Source organism: Neovison vison, chromosome 1 (assembly GCF_020171115.1).
Source record: "Neovison vison isolate M4711 chromosome 1, ASM_NN_V1, whole genome shotgun sequence".
NCBI lineage: Eukaryota > Metazoa > Chordata > Mammalia > Carnivora > Mustelidae > Neogale > Neogale vison.
Window position 1 is genome coordinate 74,636,642 of NC_058091.1, and position 17,534 is coordinate 74,654,175.

Below are 17,534 nucleotides of genomic sequence, written 5' to 3' on the forward strand. Positions count from 1 at the left end.
AAGATATGTCTCCAAAGGCAAAGGAAACAAAAGCGAAAATGAACTTTTGGGACTTCATCAAGATCAAAAGCTCCTGCACAACAAAGGAAACAGTCAAGAAAACAAAGAGGCAACCCACGGAATGGGAGGAGATATTTGCAAATGACAGTACAGACAAAAGGTTGATATCCAGGATCTATAAAGAACTTCTCAAACTCAACACACACAAAACAGATAATCATATCAAAAAATGGGCAGAAGATATGAACAGACACTTCTCCAATGAAGACATACAAATGGCTATCAGACACATGAAAAAATGTTCATCATCACGGAGCCATCACGGAGATCCAAATCAAACCCACATTAAGATACCACCTTACACCAGTTAGAATGTCTAAAATTAAGAAGACAGGAAACAACAAGTGTTGGAGAGAATGTGGAGAAAGGGGAACCCTCTTATACTGTTGGTGGGAATGTAAGTTGGTGTGGCCACTTTGGAAAACAGTGTGGAGATTCCTCAAAAAATTAAAAATAGAGATACCCTATGACTCTGCAATTGCACTACTGGGTATTTACCCCCAAAGATACAGATGTAGTGAAAAGAAGGGCCATCTGTACCCCCAATGTTCATAGCAACAATGGCCACAGTCACTAAACTGTGGAAAGAGCCAAGATGCCCTTCAACAGATGAATGGATAAAGAAGATATGGTCCATATATACAATGGAGTATTATGCCTCCATCAGAAAGGATGAATACCCAACTTTTGTATCAACATGGATGGGACTGAAAGAGATTATGCTGAGTGAAATAAGTCAAACAGAGAGAGTCAATTATCATATGGTTTCACTTACTTGTGGAGCATAAGGAATAACACGGAAGACATTGGGAGATGGAGAGGAATTGAGAGAACTTGGAGGGGGATATGATCCATCAGAGACTGTGGACCTGAGAAACAAACTGAGGGTTTTGGAGGGGATTGGGGGGTTGGGTGAGCCTGGTGGTGAGCACTGGGTGTGGTGCATAAACAGTGAATTTTGGAACACTGAAAAGAAATAATAAAATAAAATAAAATGGTGGGGGGCAGGGCCTGAGACTTCTAGGCAATAGGCACACCAATTTACAAGTCACATGAGGGAGCTAAGTTAGAAGAGGATCCTCCAGCATCCATCAAGCCTTTCGATTAACTTCAGTCTTAGCTGACAGATGACTACATCTTCATGAAATGACACAGAGCCGGAACTGCCCAGCCATGCTAGTCCCAAGTTTCTGACCCACAGAAATCATAAGAGATAAATAATGCTAAATTTCTTTAGCCTGTAAGTTTAGGGGCTGATTTGTTACACACTGTTGCATAACTAATACAGGGGACTCATGATTCCTTTATATAAAATAACATATGTACCATTTTTATACCATTGTTATAGAGCATGGCTTTACATAGCAGGATGTTATTTTGATATATCACCTAATTATTTTTCTTTTCTCATTTTTTTAAACACTCCTTTTCCCCAGACTCTCCACCAATAAAAGAAGTCCGAGAGTCCAAGTTTCCTTGCATCAGGGAAGGAAAGGTCAGGTATCATGCAGAATTTAAAAATCATTGCTGACATTTCTTGGCTGGGTTTCAAAATAGATTAAACGTAAGTCCATAACAAGTCAATAATCTGAAAGTAAGAACATTTGCCTTGCAAGAGGCAAAATTTGTTACTAGAGAAATGGATTATTTTTTTCCTGAAAATCTCAAAATTGGGATTTACTTATCGAACACCATACCAGAACAACTAGAAGCTAGAGTTTTTCTCTCAATGATAGGAGGATGTGGCTGAACAGCAGTTCCTACCAGATGGACTCTGAGAAGGAGGAAAGGGAGAGAGAGAGAAGGAATATGATACAAGTTGAGACATGTTTAAGGTGCTGAAGGGGGCTGGTGATGTTTGCTTTCAAACCTAGCTACAACTCTTCTCGGGAAAAAGGAATACACGAAATTAGTAAAATAAAATCATTTACCCTTATGATTTTTAATTTTTTCCATTATCTAAAACCTACCTATTACACAAAGAATTCTGAACAAAAATATAATTGATATATTATAGCTATTTAAGAAGAGACCAACAAATCCACAGAAAAAATGTTAAAGTTATATATAGAGAAAGCAAATATAAACCATAAGGTTCTGGCATTGACACAACACAATTGTGTAACTAGTCCTAAAAATTTTTTTTTTATTTCTTAAAATATTTTATTATGATCACATGAGCACACACGCAGAATGAGGGCACTCTGCCCTGTGCCAAGTTCAGTTGGTAGGGCACTAGGAAGCAAACACAACAGATGTTTTTATTTTGTTTTTCCTCTTTTTTTATGATTTACTTGTTTATTTTAGCAGGGGAGGGGCAGAAGAGAGGAAGATAATCCTCAAGCAGAATCCCTGCTAAGAGTGGAGCCCAATGCAGGGCTCAATCCTAAAACCCTGAAAATATGACCTGAGCCAAAATCAAGAGTCAGACACTTAACTGACTGAGTCACCAGGTGTACCTCTCAAAAAGATGTTTAGAAAGGTTATTCTTTGTTTTCTGGATTTCAAATCCATCCTCGTTATATATCCTTAGAAATATGCTATGTTGGGATGCCTGGGTGGCTCAGTCGGTTAAGCAGCTACCTTCGGCTCAAGTCATGATCCCAGCATTTTGGGATCAAGTCCTACATTGGGCTCCTTGCTCGGCAGGGAGCCTGCTTCTCCCTCTGCCTCTGCCTGTCACTCTGCCTGCCTGTGCTCTCTCTCTCTCTCTCTCTGACAAATAAATGAATAAGATCTTGAAAGAAAGAAAGAAAGAAGAAGAAGGAAGGAAGGAAGGAAGGAAGGAAGAAGGAGAAGGAGGAGAAGGAGAAGGAGAAGAAGAAGAAGAAGAAGAAGAAGAAGAAGAAGAAGAAGAAAAGGAAGGAAGGGAGGGAGGGAGGGAGGGAGAAAGAAAAAAATGTGCAATGTTGGGGCACCTGGGTGGCTCAGTTGATTAAGCATCTGACTTCAGCTCAGGTCATGATCTCATGGTCCTGGGATTGAGCCCCATGTCAGGCTCCCTACTCAGCACAGAGTCTGCTTGTCCCTCTCCCACTACCCCTCCTCCCACTTGTGCTTTCTCTCTCTTTCAAGTAAATAAATAAAGTCTTTTTTTTTTTTAAGCACAATTTTGATTCAGCATTTCTTATACCATCACTAGCACTTCATATCCATCCAACAGGCCTCAAAGGTCACTCTCTTAACCAAAGTATTCCTTTAACCCAATGGGTGAGCAGAGTTCTGTGGCAGCCATCTTCTCTATACTAAAGATGGTGGTGAAGGGTGCTACAGTAGAGCTGGTGTCCCTGATCTCAATAGGAATGATGGGATCCCAACATGAAACATACCAGGAATGGAGCTTTCATATAAAAAATAAGGTGAGAGCCATTACCACAATAAATCAGTGTTAGAATGGGAATAAGTGACCTGAAGAAATCTGTAGTGGTGGCAAGCTAATCATTGCATCTCCAGAAATGAAATGGATGAACAGTCTGGCAAGGTTCTGCTTGACATATACAGATGAAAATATTCTAGGTCTGCTGGGAAGAAACCTAGCTTAGATTGCCCAGCTGGAGATTCCTGGTTTTGCTTCATTCCCAGATTTAGACATTTGACAGATTTATAACCCCCTGACATAAAGATAAGCTAAGTCAATTTGAGAAAGGACCTTGCAATGTGAGTGCAGGTATTTATACCATGAATTTTCTACAGAGCCGCCCCCAGCTACCTGTGGCCATTTACCAGGTTGACTTTGTAAAGTCAAAGACTCATGAATAAGATCATGCAAGTGCTTTTTTTCATGACTTGCAGTTTTTCAGTAATAATTGCATTCCTTTATTTACCATAAACATTGTAAGTAATTCTGTATTTTATTGTTAGTTTTAGATTTCTAAAGCCATTTTATCCCAAAGTAATTTTCTCATTATAAAAGCAGGCTGTGTTATTTATGAACTGGAAACTCACATTTGGTCTAGTTGTATGTATTATTCAGGATATAATCAGTAGTGTTAACGTGTCATTTTGGTCACATTGTAACACTTTTTAGACATTTAATTTATTGCCTTAACAATTACCATTACAGATAGAAACAGTTTTATTATTAAAATTAATATAAAAATATAACTTTTATATGCAAATCTGAAACTGCATAGTTCCTAGTTTCCCCCACTGCAAAAAAGAATTTTATTTTTGTAAGATAATACCTGATAGTACAAATAATCTGAGGAACCCAACTATCATATTATAAACAATATACTAAAAAATATCTACCATGTATTATACTAGATGAATTAGCAGGCATATTCTATACAACTATATAGCATGTATACGCATATTTTAGATTTTTTTCATTTAATCTAAAGACATTGAAACTTTATCATTCCTTTAAAGGTATTTGATGACATGTAAATTTATTCCCATGCATTCTCATATAAGTTGATGCCAGCTTTGACCATCACACACAGAAACTGCAATCTCAAAACTGCACAGTCCCTGGGATCTTAGAACTCAGAAGGAATCCAATTAATGTTAGTTTCATTCTCCTTTCTCCACCTACTTCAAAAATAAATGTTTGCAAATGCATTTAAAAAACTTAGAAGTTGGGGGCACCTGGGTGGCTCAGTGGGTTAAGCCATTGCCTTCGGCTCAGGTCATGATCTCAGCGTCCTGGGATCGAGTCCCACATCGGGCTCTCTGCTCAGCAGGGAGCCTGCTTCCCTCTCTCTCTCTTTCTCTCTCTCTCTCTGCCTGCCTCTCTGCCTACTTGTGATCTCTCTCTGTCAAATAAATAAATAAAATATTAAAAAAAAAACTTAGAAGTTGGTATTGTAATATTTTCAGTAGTCTGAATAAATTCAATAAGTCCTTCTAAAATCCCAAAGAGGGGCTTCTTGAAATTGGTTTTAGTCATTTATGTATCACTAGGTGGTTCCTTTCTTAAAAATATTTTCTCCACCTACCCACAGATACCTGTATGTTTTCTATTCACTATTTGGCTTTTTCATTTCTTTTCCTCTATAAAGAGGGAACTCATCTTAGTAATTAATAAAATAGGCATTGTGCCTATTTTAACCAGAAGCCACAAGTTTGCTGATGCTTCTCCTGCTGAGAGGTGACCTCAGCCCCTTCTTCTCAAGTTCTGATGGGATCTGTGATTGCTTTTACCAATAGAGTATATTGGACATGATACTATGTGAGTCCCTAGGCTAGTTCATAAGAGAACATGCAACATCCCCTGTGGACTCAGGAAACACTAGTTCTTAGAGCACTGAATTGTTTTCTTGTAGAAATCCAATTATCCGGAGACCATCATGCTGGAGAACCCTTATATAGGGATGCTAATTGACAATCCCAGATGACCCTGATCTGCAGCCATCCCAGATCAGACACCAGACAGGTGACTGAAGCCATCTTGAGAGAGATACTCCCAGTCCCTGTGTCCCAACTCTGCCACCTGAGTCACCCCCAGCTATCTGAGTCATTCTAGCTGAGGTCCCAAACATATGGAATAGAGCAGAGCTGTTCTGTGGCTTTGTGAATTCTTGACTCAGGATCTGTGGGCATTTGTAGAAGTTTGTTACACAACAATCACCAGCCAGAAGAAACTGTATTAGTCATTTACATCTTATTCATGCATTTAACGTTCATCAAGGGCTTAATGAGGCAAGACATTTATTAGCTTTGTTTCAGGTTGGATGAATTTCTCTGATTCTTTCTGAAGATCGGGTTTTGCTAAAAGTTGGGCTGTGGAGGCACTGGGCAAGATGTTAAGTACATTAGGAGCTGGGCACAAGTAAGCGGAGGGGCAATGCAAAGGACAGAGGAAGAAAATGAGAACAAGAAAGAATGGAGGGGGAAAAAAACAATGTCATATTTTTTTCCTTAACCCAAGGTGACTGAAAAAACTGGCATCTGGCCCAGAAAGCCAACATGAAATGGCAGAAATACCTTGACTTCATCCAAGGAGTCATTCAGTTATGAAGGACAACAAGGCTTCATTCAGTAGTCATTTCTAGATAGGAAAATAGATGCTTTATCAATTTAGCACACTGGTCATAATGGCTAAGGACTGGGCTTGAAGTAGCATAAACTTAGGAAATAAAATTTTTAAAATACTGATATTTCACTGCCTTTTTATAAATACATGTGAATGATTGGATGTAGTCAAAGATGCCTCCTACATGTGTAGGGACAGTTACTTCCGAATAGCTTTAGAAGCCTCTGTAGGGAAAGTCTGTGAAAGGCATTTCTAAGGAAAATGGGCTAAATGAAGGAAGACAGGAAAGCCTCAAAACTGTAAAAATAAGGCTCCATAAAAATGTATTGTATGCTGACCTCATCCAAACAAAAAGGAAAATCTTTATGTGACCATTCAATGCTCTTTATATATCATGAGCCTTTCATTTTTAAGTTAAAGCTATTAGATACAGCTCTCTATTTTACATCAAAGTGATCCTTAAATAACCATGCTTTTCCAATGTTAGCAACTTAACTTTTACACATTCTCTCCCTTTCTTTGTTCATCACAACTTGTAGAAAACAGTTGTACACTTGTATCTTCTGACCCTACTCCCTTTCACCCCTCATTGCAGAGGGCTTCCTTCGCAGTTTCCCTGCACTGGATGGAAACTGTACTCATCTGGTCTCCTCTCAATTGCCAAATCCAATGATGTTTTAGTCTTCCTCTGATTTAGCATTTAACTCTGTGGCCTGTTCATCTTCTTATTATATAATGATGTATATATATATATATATCATTTTATATGTAATATTTATTCAAAATGATATATGCTCATTGCAAAAAAAAAAAAAGCTGGAAACTATACTGAAGAGTAGAACCAAGCCCTCTCCTCACTATCCCACTTTTGGGAGAACTAATTTTCCCAGCTGAGGTGTGTAGGACCAGACATTTTTGTATGCACATTGAGTATACAATGAGATTTCAAACCCAAACTGAACAAGAGGATCTGACATGAAAAGTAAACTATACTCTCAATCCTCAGTGATAGCCACTTATACAAGTGTACTTCTTTTGGTGTTTATATCCATTATGTTTGTATTCATTCACTTATTTATCAATTTAAACTACAACTTACTACTCCCCCCCATCGTGAAGAATGAGGAATTTTGCTGATTTTTAAAACACTCTCACTTCCTTATTTCCACCTGTCACACACTTCAAACACTAAAAGCCATATTTTTAGGTATTCAGCTTTTCTATGCCTTCAAATAAAATACAACCTCCTATTTCTTGACTAATTCATTTTAGGCATTACATCATACTTCATAAGACCCAATTTTACATCACTTATCTTCACTAATAACTAAAAATAATTATTTCCTTTGTCTATAGGTAAATTTTTTAAAAATAGCATTCACAATCATTATTTAAATGTAGCTCCCTGCAGAATCAAGTGGTGTGATTGGCCAATGATCCCCTGTCATTAAGTTTTTGCAATTGGAAAGAGCACATACCCAACAGGGAAAGGGGGAGAGCACATTGCTTTTATTTGTTTGTTTATTTTTATGATGCTATACTTTCTCCTTATCATTAAGGTCACTTAAATATTTAATCACATGTTTTATTACAGGAAATTCTTTCTCATCTAAGACATATTTTCCTGGAGCTGTCTTATTCCCCATTCTATTTTATACTCTAGATTTAATACATAAACATCATCCTGGAATTATTTTCCTTTTTGAAAAGTCTTCTGCTATTTCGTTTAATATCCTATTATATTTTGTTCTAAAAATAATAATAATGTAGCTAACCATCTTCTGAATTCTCTGAGGAGAGCAAATTAACATTTAAAACTTTCCGCCCTTGGATTGACTTGCAAAAGACATCTCATTTTCAACAAAATCCCAGGGGACAAAAATCTTGCATGTAGTGTTTGAGTAGGTTTCTTTTCATGTAGAAATAGCAGTAAAAATTGGTTGTCTCAAATAACAGGCATTACTGAGTAGATGCAACTTTAGTATTTGAAAAGGATTAATAACTTAGAAAGAATGACATTTTACTTATTACTAGTACTTGTAATAACAAGATTTTTAGTTCATTGGACAAATATTTATCCAGAACTCAGTATGTTCTTAGCATTTCTTCATGCTCAGGCGATACAGCAGTTCCTCAAGAAGAGTATATTCTAGATGACAGGGCAGAGACAAAAGATAAGGAACATACAAAAATTAAAGATAGAATGAAAAGTCAATTGTTGATGATGTTAGAAAGGTATGATAAGAGAGTGCTAGGGGATGGAAGATGGGACAGAATTTGAGCAGGGCACAGCTTGTGGGGGGCATCTCTGAAAATGTAACTATTTTTACCTTTTACAGTGTTTTTTCTTCTTCTTTTTTAAAAGATTTTATTTATTTATTTGACAGAAAGAGAGCACAAACAGAGCAGAGCAGCAGGCAGAGGAAGAGAGAGAAGCAGGCTCTCTGCTAAGCAGGAGAGCCGATGCGAGGCTCGATCCCAGGACCCTGGAATCATGACCTGAGCTGAAGGCAGCCGCTTAACCAACTGAGCCACCAGGGCGTCCCTTTGTTTTATATTTTTAAATTGTTTCATTTCAAAATAATCACAAAGTTACAGAAAAGCTGGAGATATAATACACGACTTTATTTCTTTTTTTTAATATATTTTTTATTTTCAGCATAACAGTATTCATTATTTTTGCACCACACCCAGTGCTCCATGTAATCCGTGCCCTCTATAATACCCACCACCTGGTACCCCGACCTCCCACCCCCCGCCCCTTCAAAATCCTCAGATTGTTTTCAGACTCCATAGTCTCTCATGGTTCACCTCCCCTTCCAATTTCCCTCAACTCCTTTTCCTCTCCATCTCCCCTTGTCCTCCATGTTACTTGTTATGCTCCACAAATAAGTGAAACCATATGATAATTGACTCTCTCTGCTTGACTTATTTCACTCAGCATAATCTCTTCCAGTCCCATCCATGTTGCTACAAAAGCTGGGTATTCATCCTTTCTGATGGAGGCATAATACTCCATAGTGTATATGGACCACATCTTCCTTATCCATTCGTTCGTTGAAGGGCATGTTGGTTCTTTCCACAGTTTGGAGACCGTGGCCATTGATGCTATAAACATTGGGGTACAGATGGCCCTTCTTTTCACGACATCTGTATCTTTGGGGTAAATACCCAGTGGTGCAATTGCAGGGTCCTAGGGAAGCTCTATTTTTAATTTCTTGGGGAATCTCCACACTGTTCTCCAAAGTGGCCACACCAACTTGCATTCCCACCAACAGTGTAAGAGGGTTGCCCTTTCTCCACACCCTCTCCAACACCCGTTGTTTCCTGTCTTGCTAATTTGGGCCATTCTAACTGGTGTAAGGTGGTATCTTAATGTGGGTTTGATTTGAATCTCCATGATGGCTAGTGATGATGAACATTTTTTCATGTGTCTGATAGCCATTTGTATGTCTTCATTGGAGAAGTGTCTGTTCATATCTTCTGCCCATTTTTGATATGATTGTCTGCTTTGTGTGTGTTGAGTTTGAGGATTCTTTATAGATCCTGGATAGCAACCTTTTGTCTGTACTGTCATTTGCAAATATCTTCTCCCATTCCGTGGATTGCCTCTTTGTTTTGTTGACTGTTTTCTTTGCTGTGCAGAAGATTTTGATCTTGGTGAAGTCCCAAAAGTTCATTTTCGCTTTTGTTTCCTTTGCCTTTGGAGACATATCTTGAAAGAAGTTGCTGTGGCTTATATCAAAGAGGTTACTGCCTATGTTCTCCTCTAGGATTCTGATGGATTCCTGTCTCACGTTGAGGTCTTTTATCCATTTTGAGCTTATCTTTGTGTATGGTGTAAGAGAATGGTCGAGTTTCATTCTTCTACATATAGCTGTCCAGTTTTCCCAGCACCATTTATTGAAGAGACTGTCTTTTTTCCACTGTATATTTTTTCCTGTTTTGTCAAAGATTAATTGACCATAGAGTCAAGGGTCCATATCTGGGCTCTCTACTCTGTTCCACTGGTCTATATGTCTGTTTTTATGCCAGTACCATGCTGTCTTGGTGATCACAGCTTTGTAGTAAAGCTTGAAATCAGGTAACGTGATGCCCCCCATTTTACTTTTGTTGTTCAACATTTCCTTAGCAATTCAGGGTCTCTTCTGATTCCATAAAAATTTTAGGATTATTTGCTGCAGCTCTTTGAAGAATACCGGTGGAATTTTGATCGGAATAGCATTAAAAGTTTAGATTGCTCTAGGCAGTATGGACATTTTCTCAAGTGCACATGGAACCTTCTCAAGAATAGACCACATACTGGGTCACAAATCAGGACTCAACCAATACCAAAAGACTGAGATTATTCCCTGCACATTCTCAGATCACAATGCTTTGAAACTGGAGCTCAATCACAAGGAAAGTTCCGAAGGAACTCAAACACCTGGAAGCTAAAGACCACCTTGCTTAAGAATGCTTGGATCAACCAGGAGATCAAGGAAGAACTGAAACAATTCATGGAAACCAATGAGAATGAAGACACTTCGATCCAACACCTATGGGATACAGCAAAGGCAGTCCTAAGGGGGAAATACATAGCCATCCAAGCCTCCCTCAAAAAAATTGAAAAATCCAGAACACAGCAGCTGTCTCTACACCTTAAAGAACTGGAGAATCAACAACAAATCAAACCAACTACACACATAAGAAGGGAAATAATCAAGATTAGAGTTGAGATCGATGAGGTAGAAACCAGAGATACAGTAGAACGTATCAATGAAACTAGAAGCTGGTTTTTTGAAAGAATCAATAAGATCGATAAACCATTGGCAACACTAATCCAAAAGAAAAGAGAGAAAGCTCAAATACATAAAATTATGAATGAAAAGGGAGAGATCACAATGAACACCAAGGAAGTAGAAACAATCATCAGAAGTTATTATCAACAGTTATATGCCAATCAGCTAAGCAACCTAGATGAAATGGATGCATTCCTAGAAAACTATAAACTCCCAAAATTGAATCAGGAAGAAATTGACAACCTGAATAGACCAATGTCTAGTAACGAGATAGAAGCGGTGATCAAAAACTCCCAAAAAACAAGAGCCCAGGACCTGATGGATTCCCTGGGGAATTCTACCAAACTTTCAAAGAAGAAATAACACCTATTCTCCTGAAGCTGTTTCAAAAAATTGAAGCAGAAGGAAAACTTCCTGACTCTTTCTATGAAGCCAGCATTACCCTGATCCCCAAACCAGGCAAAGACCCTACCAAAAAGGAGAATTTCAGACCAATATCACTGATGAATATGGATGCTAAGATTCTTAACAAGATCCTAGCAAACAGGATCCAACAGCACATTAAAAAGATTATCCACCATGACCAGGTGGGATTCATCCCTGGGCTACAAGGATGGTTCAACATTCGCAAATCAAGCAATGTGATAGAACAAATAAGAGAAGAGAGAAGAACCACATGGTCCTCTCAATTGATGCAGAAAAAGGATTTGACAAAATCCAGCATCCGTTCCTGATTAAAACGCTTCAAAGTATAGGGATAGAGGGAACATTCCTGAACCTCATCAAATCTATCTATGAAAGACCCACAGCAAATATCATCCTCAATGGGAAAAAGCTTGCGTCCTTCCCGTTGAGATCAGGAACACAAGGATGCCCACTCTCACCACTCTTGTTCAACATAGTATTAGAAGTCCTAGCAACAGCAATCAGACAACAAAGGGAAATAAAAGATATCCAAATTGGTAATGAAGAAGTCAAACTCTCTCTCTTTGCAGATGACATGATTCTTTATATGGAAAACCCAAAAGACTCCACCCCCAAACTACTAGAACTCATACAGCAATTCAGCAATGTGGCAGGATACAAAGTCAATGTACAGAAATCAGTGGCTTTCTTATACACTAATAATGAAAATACAGAAAGGGAAATTAGAGAATCAATTCCATTTACTATAGCACCAAGAACCATAAGATACCTAGGAATAAACCTAACCAAAGAGGTAAAGGATCTGTACTTGAGGAACTACAGAACACTCATGAAAGAAATTGAAGAAAACACAAAAAGATGGAAGACCATTCCATGCTCTTGGATCAGAAGAAGATTTTATTTCTAAATGCTTTGAAAGTAAGTTGCTGTCCATCATTTCTGAATATCATAGTATATATTATAGTATATTATTTATATATAATAAATATATATTTTATGTATAATATATAATATAGTATATATATATATAGTATATATTTCCTAAAGACAGGGAAAATCTTCTACATAAACATAATACAATAGATTAAATGTTTTGTTTCATGGTCTCACGTTTTCCCTTCCTCGAGTTCCTCTGTTATTTTGTTGGATAAATAGTAAGCAAGACCGTCAAAGAGGATTGTCTAGTAAAATTTTCTGTCTTGCCTAGCTAAAAATGTCCTTAGTTTACCTGGACTCTTGATTGGTAGTTTGCCTGGGCATTTAGTTTTAGGTTGCAAACAAAGGAGCATAGCTCCCCTGGATGGATCCTCTAAGACTTCGAAATTTTCTCCTACATGTTCTTATTTTTCTTTTAGCCTGGTATCTAAATTTCCTCAGGTTTTTCAGAATTTCTTTTTAATTTTTCTCAATTTAAGACATTGTATTTAAAATTTCTAATAAGTCCTTCTTGTTCTTTAGTAACTATGAAGACATAAAATTATGTTCTCTGTTCAGAATTAAACCTGTTTCAGGATTGTTTCTTTGGTTCATACTGAAAGAGAGAGAGAGAGTATGTGAGTGAGTGTGTGTGTGTGTGTATGTGTGTGTGTGGTGTGTGATTATTTTCCCTCTAATATATTTATCTATTTAAAAATCATGTGGTACATAAACAATGAATCTTGGAACACTGAAAAAAATTAAATTAAAAATTTTTTTTAAATGAGAATAACAATTTTTTTAAGAATTAAATAAATAAATAAAAATCAAGTAAGTCTAGCTTACTTGGGACATTCTCTGTCCTGGGCTCCTTCTACCAACATATATTCTGTCCCTTACCAGGACTCCCTTCACTGAGAAGTGTGGACCATGAGCTCTGAGCCCACAAACAACTTTCCTTTAAACGGCATGAGTAGAGAGCAGAGAGCTTATTCTGGGAATCCCAAACCAATTTTTTTTTTGGCAAGTAGCACTAGAATAAGTGGTAGCTTGAACAGATGTTCAAACAAGAAGCAACACCCCTGATCTCTAACCCCTACCCACTCCCGAAACTGGACCTTTTATCTCCAAGTTGGGAGCATTTCCGAGGCACTGCCATCAGGGAGCATGGTTTCTATCTCCATGGCAGCCTCTGTGCATGTGTGTGTACAACTGGGCTGTGCTCCTGCTCCTGTATTTCTTAATATACCATATATCTTCCATATTTTCAGAAATTCATCAAGATTAATGGCTTACATTTGAGAACTGCTATAAATTTATTACCCCTAGTACTTTGAGATTTTATTTCAATGGGATTTATAGAAGGAAAAGAGATATATGTCTCTCCAATCTGTCACCTTGAACCAGAAGCCTCAGTTTCTCAATGTCAAAGCCCTCCCCCTCAGCCTGCTTTCTGCCACTTTGACATGTGTTCCATTAGTGCTTCTTTCCTTCTACCTTTTTCTGAATGTTGATGTTCCATCCTTGTCTATGTCCTTTCTTTCTCCTTCCACTTCCACCTTAAACCAGTGAAGCTATTATACATGACTAGTTCTGATCTCTCTTCTGGGCTCCAATTGTTTGTTTGTTTGTTTTTGTTTGTTTGTTTAAAGATTTTATTCATTTATTTGACAGAGAGATAGGAGAGCACAAGTAAGCAGAGTAACAGGTGTAGGGAGAAGCAGGCTTTCTGCTGAGCAAGGAGCCCAATGTGGGGCTCAATCCCAGGACCCCGGGATCATAACCTGAGCTGAAGGCAGATGCCCAACTGACTGAGCCACCCAGGCACTCCTGAGAGCCAGTTTTGTATTCTCTACTCACTATTGTCATTCAGACCATATTTAATTTTTTCATCCAGTGTCAAGAAATGACATATGCTCTTTTATTATTAATAAATTATTTTTATTATTTTAAATAATTTTTAATTTTTAGAATTATTTTTATAACTTTAATTATTAAACCATTAATAGTCTTATTAATTAACTAATCAATTAATTAATGCTTAAGTGATCTGGACTAGTTTTAAGGTAAACTTTCTACTATACCATTCTAATACCTAATGATTTTTCACAAATAACTGGGACTAATTAATGAATATTGATGAATAATTAATTAATTAATTAATTGCTAACTTTAGTGTGATCAACCCTGGAACTCCTCCTTACTGAAATTTTTATAACTTATTTGCTAATAACCCAATATATTTAAATTTCATTTATCTCTCCCCACCAAAAAAATGGGCACAATAAAACTTAGAGGAACGAAAAGCCACATCAGTTTCCAGTTTCCAATGACAACATGGCAGTATACTTCTATTTCTAATTTCAGTTACTATAATCAAACTTCTGTTATATCAAGTTTTTGAAGCTAAAACACTCAAAGCAGAAGTTTTCTCTTACCTAATTGGCTACCAGTGCAAGTACAGATTCAATCCATCTGTTCCTAAGTGTATATGTGTATCTCTGCCAGTCTTCCCTTTGTCTTCCCTTTAAATTACCCTTTTAAGATTGATTTCCCACGGAAGAAAAGCTCACTCTTCTAGTCTGAGCACTTCAACTATAACTTCTGGTGCTGGACATAGAACCTATCCAATTCTGCCAGAATGAGGAAAAGTTTCAACACTATGGATTCTTCAGATATTTAAAAGCAAAAGAAAATAAAACAAGATTCTTTGCCCATATGGTACAATTAATCAGCACCAAATAAAATGGTGCAGTATAGACAATGACCTCTTTCATTTCAGCTCTAATCGTTAACTTGTCCAGCCAATCTGCCCTCCCATTCAAGGATTCCAAGAATGGTTACTCACATAATCTTCCAAAGAAACCATAAAACTTATTTTTAATTTAAGAAATTGTAGGCCAAGGGAATTTTCACAGATTTGGGATCACAGGTCAATATTTCTCTGGATATTCCAAATAAAAACACTTCATATGAATAATAATAGTAATCACAATAATAAAAGCTAACATGTATTAAGTGCTAGGCCATACTCTAAACTCATTACATAGCATATTTCATTTAATTTTTGCAGTAACTTTTCAGGTAGGTATTATTATTAGCCCATAAAAAACTGAGGCTAGGAAACCTAAATGTCTTGGCCAAGTCATTTCTCCAGTTCATGAGTGGTAGAGCTGGGACTTGAACCCAGGCAATCTGATATCAAAGCATACATGTTTAACTACTAGGAAATGTTATCAAATGGATTTTAGCTTGTATGTCAGCTTGATGGATAATGACAGTATGGAGCAGGATGTTGAAAAAAGTCAGTCACCAGAGTCAGTATGACAGACTACTAACACTGACCAATGATGTCAACCATGAGCACATTAGAGCTGAGGATCATATTTATTCTCTATACTTGCCCTCTTAAGTAAAGTGAAAGAAAAGGGGAGGGAGGACAGAGACAGAGAGATTATTTACCTGTGTATCTATAGTCAAGTCTCAGAAAAAGCATAGTTTAGGTTAGAGAAATTCACAGAATGTACCAAACGCCGACAACAATTTGTATTTCTTCATGTTAGGCTTATAACAAAAAACTACTAGTGATTCAAATATTTGTTCTACTTTATTTTCCTTCCACCACACAGTGGTGGAGTATTTTTTTTTAAGTGAAGAAAGTAGTATGAAGAAGAAAAGAGAGGCAGGGTGCTTAGAAAATCATCACTTGGGTGATTGAGTCAACTGTGTTCATTTTCAAGGAAACTGCAGAAAAAGTAGAGAAGACCTTAGTTTTCTTGTGAGAGGGTTCAGATAGTGGGAACTTGCACAGGTAAAATTAAGGTAGGATCACATTTCTGTGATACTCACCCATGTTCCATTTTTCTTCTGGTATTTCTCACTTTTCTTTCCTGTAATCTGAGCAGACAGTCCTCCCTGTCTTCCTTGACTTTGGGTTTGATTTAAGGCAAGTTTTTCCTAGTCTCTAATAAAAAGAGATTTAAAACTGAAGGTAATCTAATGTTTATCCAGACTAGAAAAAATGTTTTCTAGAAGGGGAGATAAAGAGAAAAGGAAGGTCTAATGAGAGCAAAAATCTCCCTAGATCCCAGAGATTAGATTTTATGCCCTGCTTCCCAGAGAAGAGCGCAAGGAAGGTAGAAAAGACCTGAGATATTTTTATGAAACACCAAAACAAAAGGTACCTAGTTCCCAGAAAAAGCTTCCAGGAACCACAAACTATCTTCCTTCCTCTGAGAGTTATTTATGGATACACCAATCAGTAATCTCTCGCTCTCTCTCCCCTAATTTCTCTTGGCAGACAAGTACCCAGGACAAGTACCTATGACACCTCCAGTTTAAGAGACCACAAACAGCCTCACAGAGATGCCAATGTCTCAGCCTGGCAAAGAGACATAGGAAGATTCCCTGCTTCTAGGAGTAATACAGAAGCAGGAAAGAGAACCCTCAGAGCCAAAGCAGGTATGCCTAGGGAGCTCTGGACATCTTGGCAGCAAATCACATGGAATGATAACTTAGGACCAATTAGGAGAGTGCATATCTCACTTGCTATCTCCATGGAAATATGATAGAGAGACCACATGGATCCCCTCTCCCAACGTCTTGACACGGCATTTCCTCTCTAAAATCTTAAATATATTCTTAGATATATACTCTAAAGAAATGTGAAGGATAGGGCAATCCCAAGTTAATAGAAATAATTATTCTACCCCACTATAATAGAAAGAGAGCTCAAAATAGATAGTAAGCTGTATTATATAAAACTTTGAATGTTATATTCTTTACACTCAGTTTTGTAGTTTTGTAGATGAAGATTCATCCCCACTATATCGATTTATACAATCTAAGAAATGATTAGGTAGAAGGGTGTTAATAATAGTAATCTATGGGAAGATAATTTCTTACCTTATAGATGCAAAGAAGGAAACACAAAATTAAATTTGAATATTAATTAATATAAGAAGGCAACATTAACTTATCAAGTGGGAAATCATATTCATGATGAAGTGGAGTCCCTATCATTCAAGAACATTTACATCTAGTGAAAGGCTTCAGTGAAAAATTAGTGAAAACAAAAGAGCCTTCAGTTTGTTTAATCCTGCCTTTGTGTTCTGTGTGCTATATTCTATACCACGTCAAATACTTAAGAGCTAATACAAACATTTTCTAAACCTAACCTAACATGAGAGAAAGTTTATTTCCTGAATATAACTGGATAAGTCTATTTAGAGGAATCCTAAATCAGGTCACAAGTGTCTACTTAAGGAATCAAAGTAATAAATTATTGAATAAGATCCCTGTGACATGTACAAATAAACATGCTCTGGGTGCCAACATGCTCACACAGAAGAACTTAACAAGCTCTCTCTACAGTG

The 17,534-nt window shown here is 37.3% G+C and overlaps 1 protein-coding gene across 1 annotated transcript in view; it reads left to right on the top strand.

The window, feature by feature from the left end:
• The window catches only part of LOC122900126 (probable ATP-dependent RNA helicase DDX5), an 82,100-nt gene that overhangs the window by 15,173 nt on the left and 49,393 nt on the right, over window positions 1-17,534 (top strand).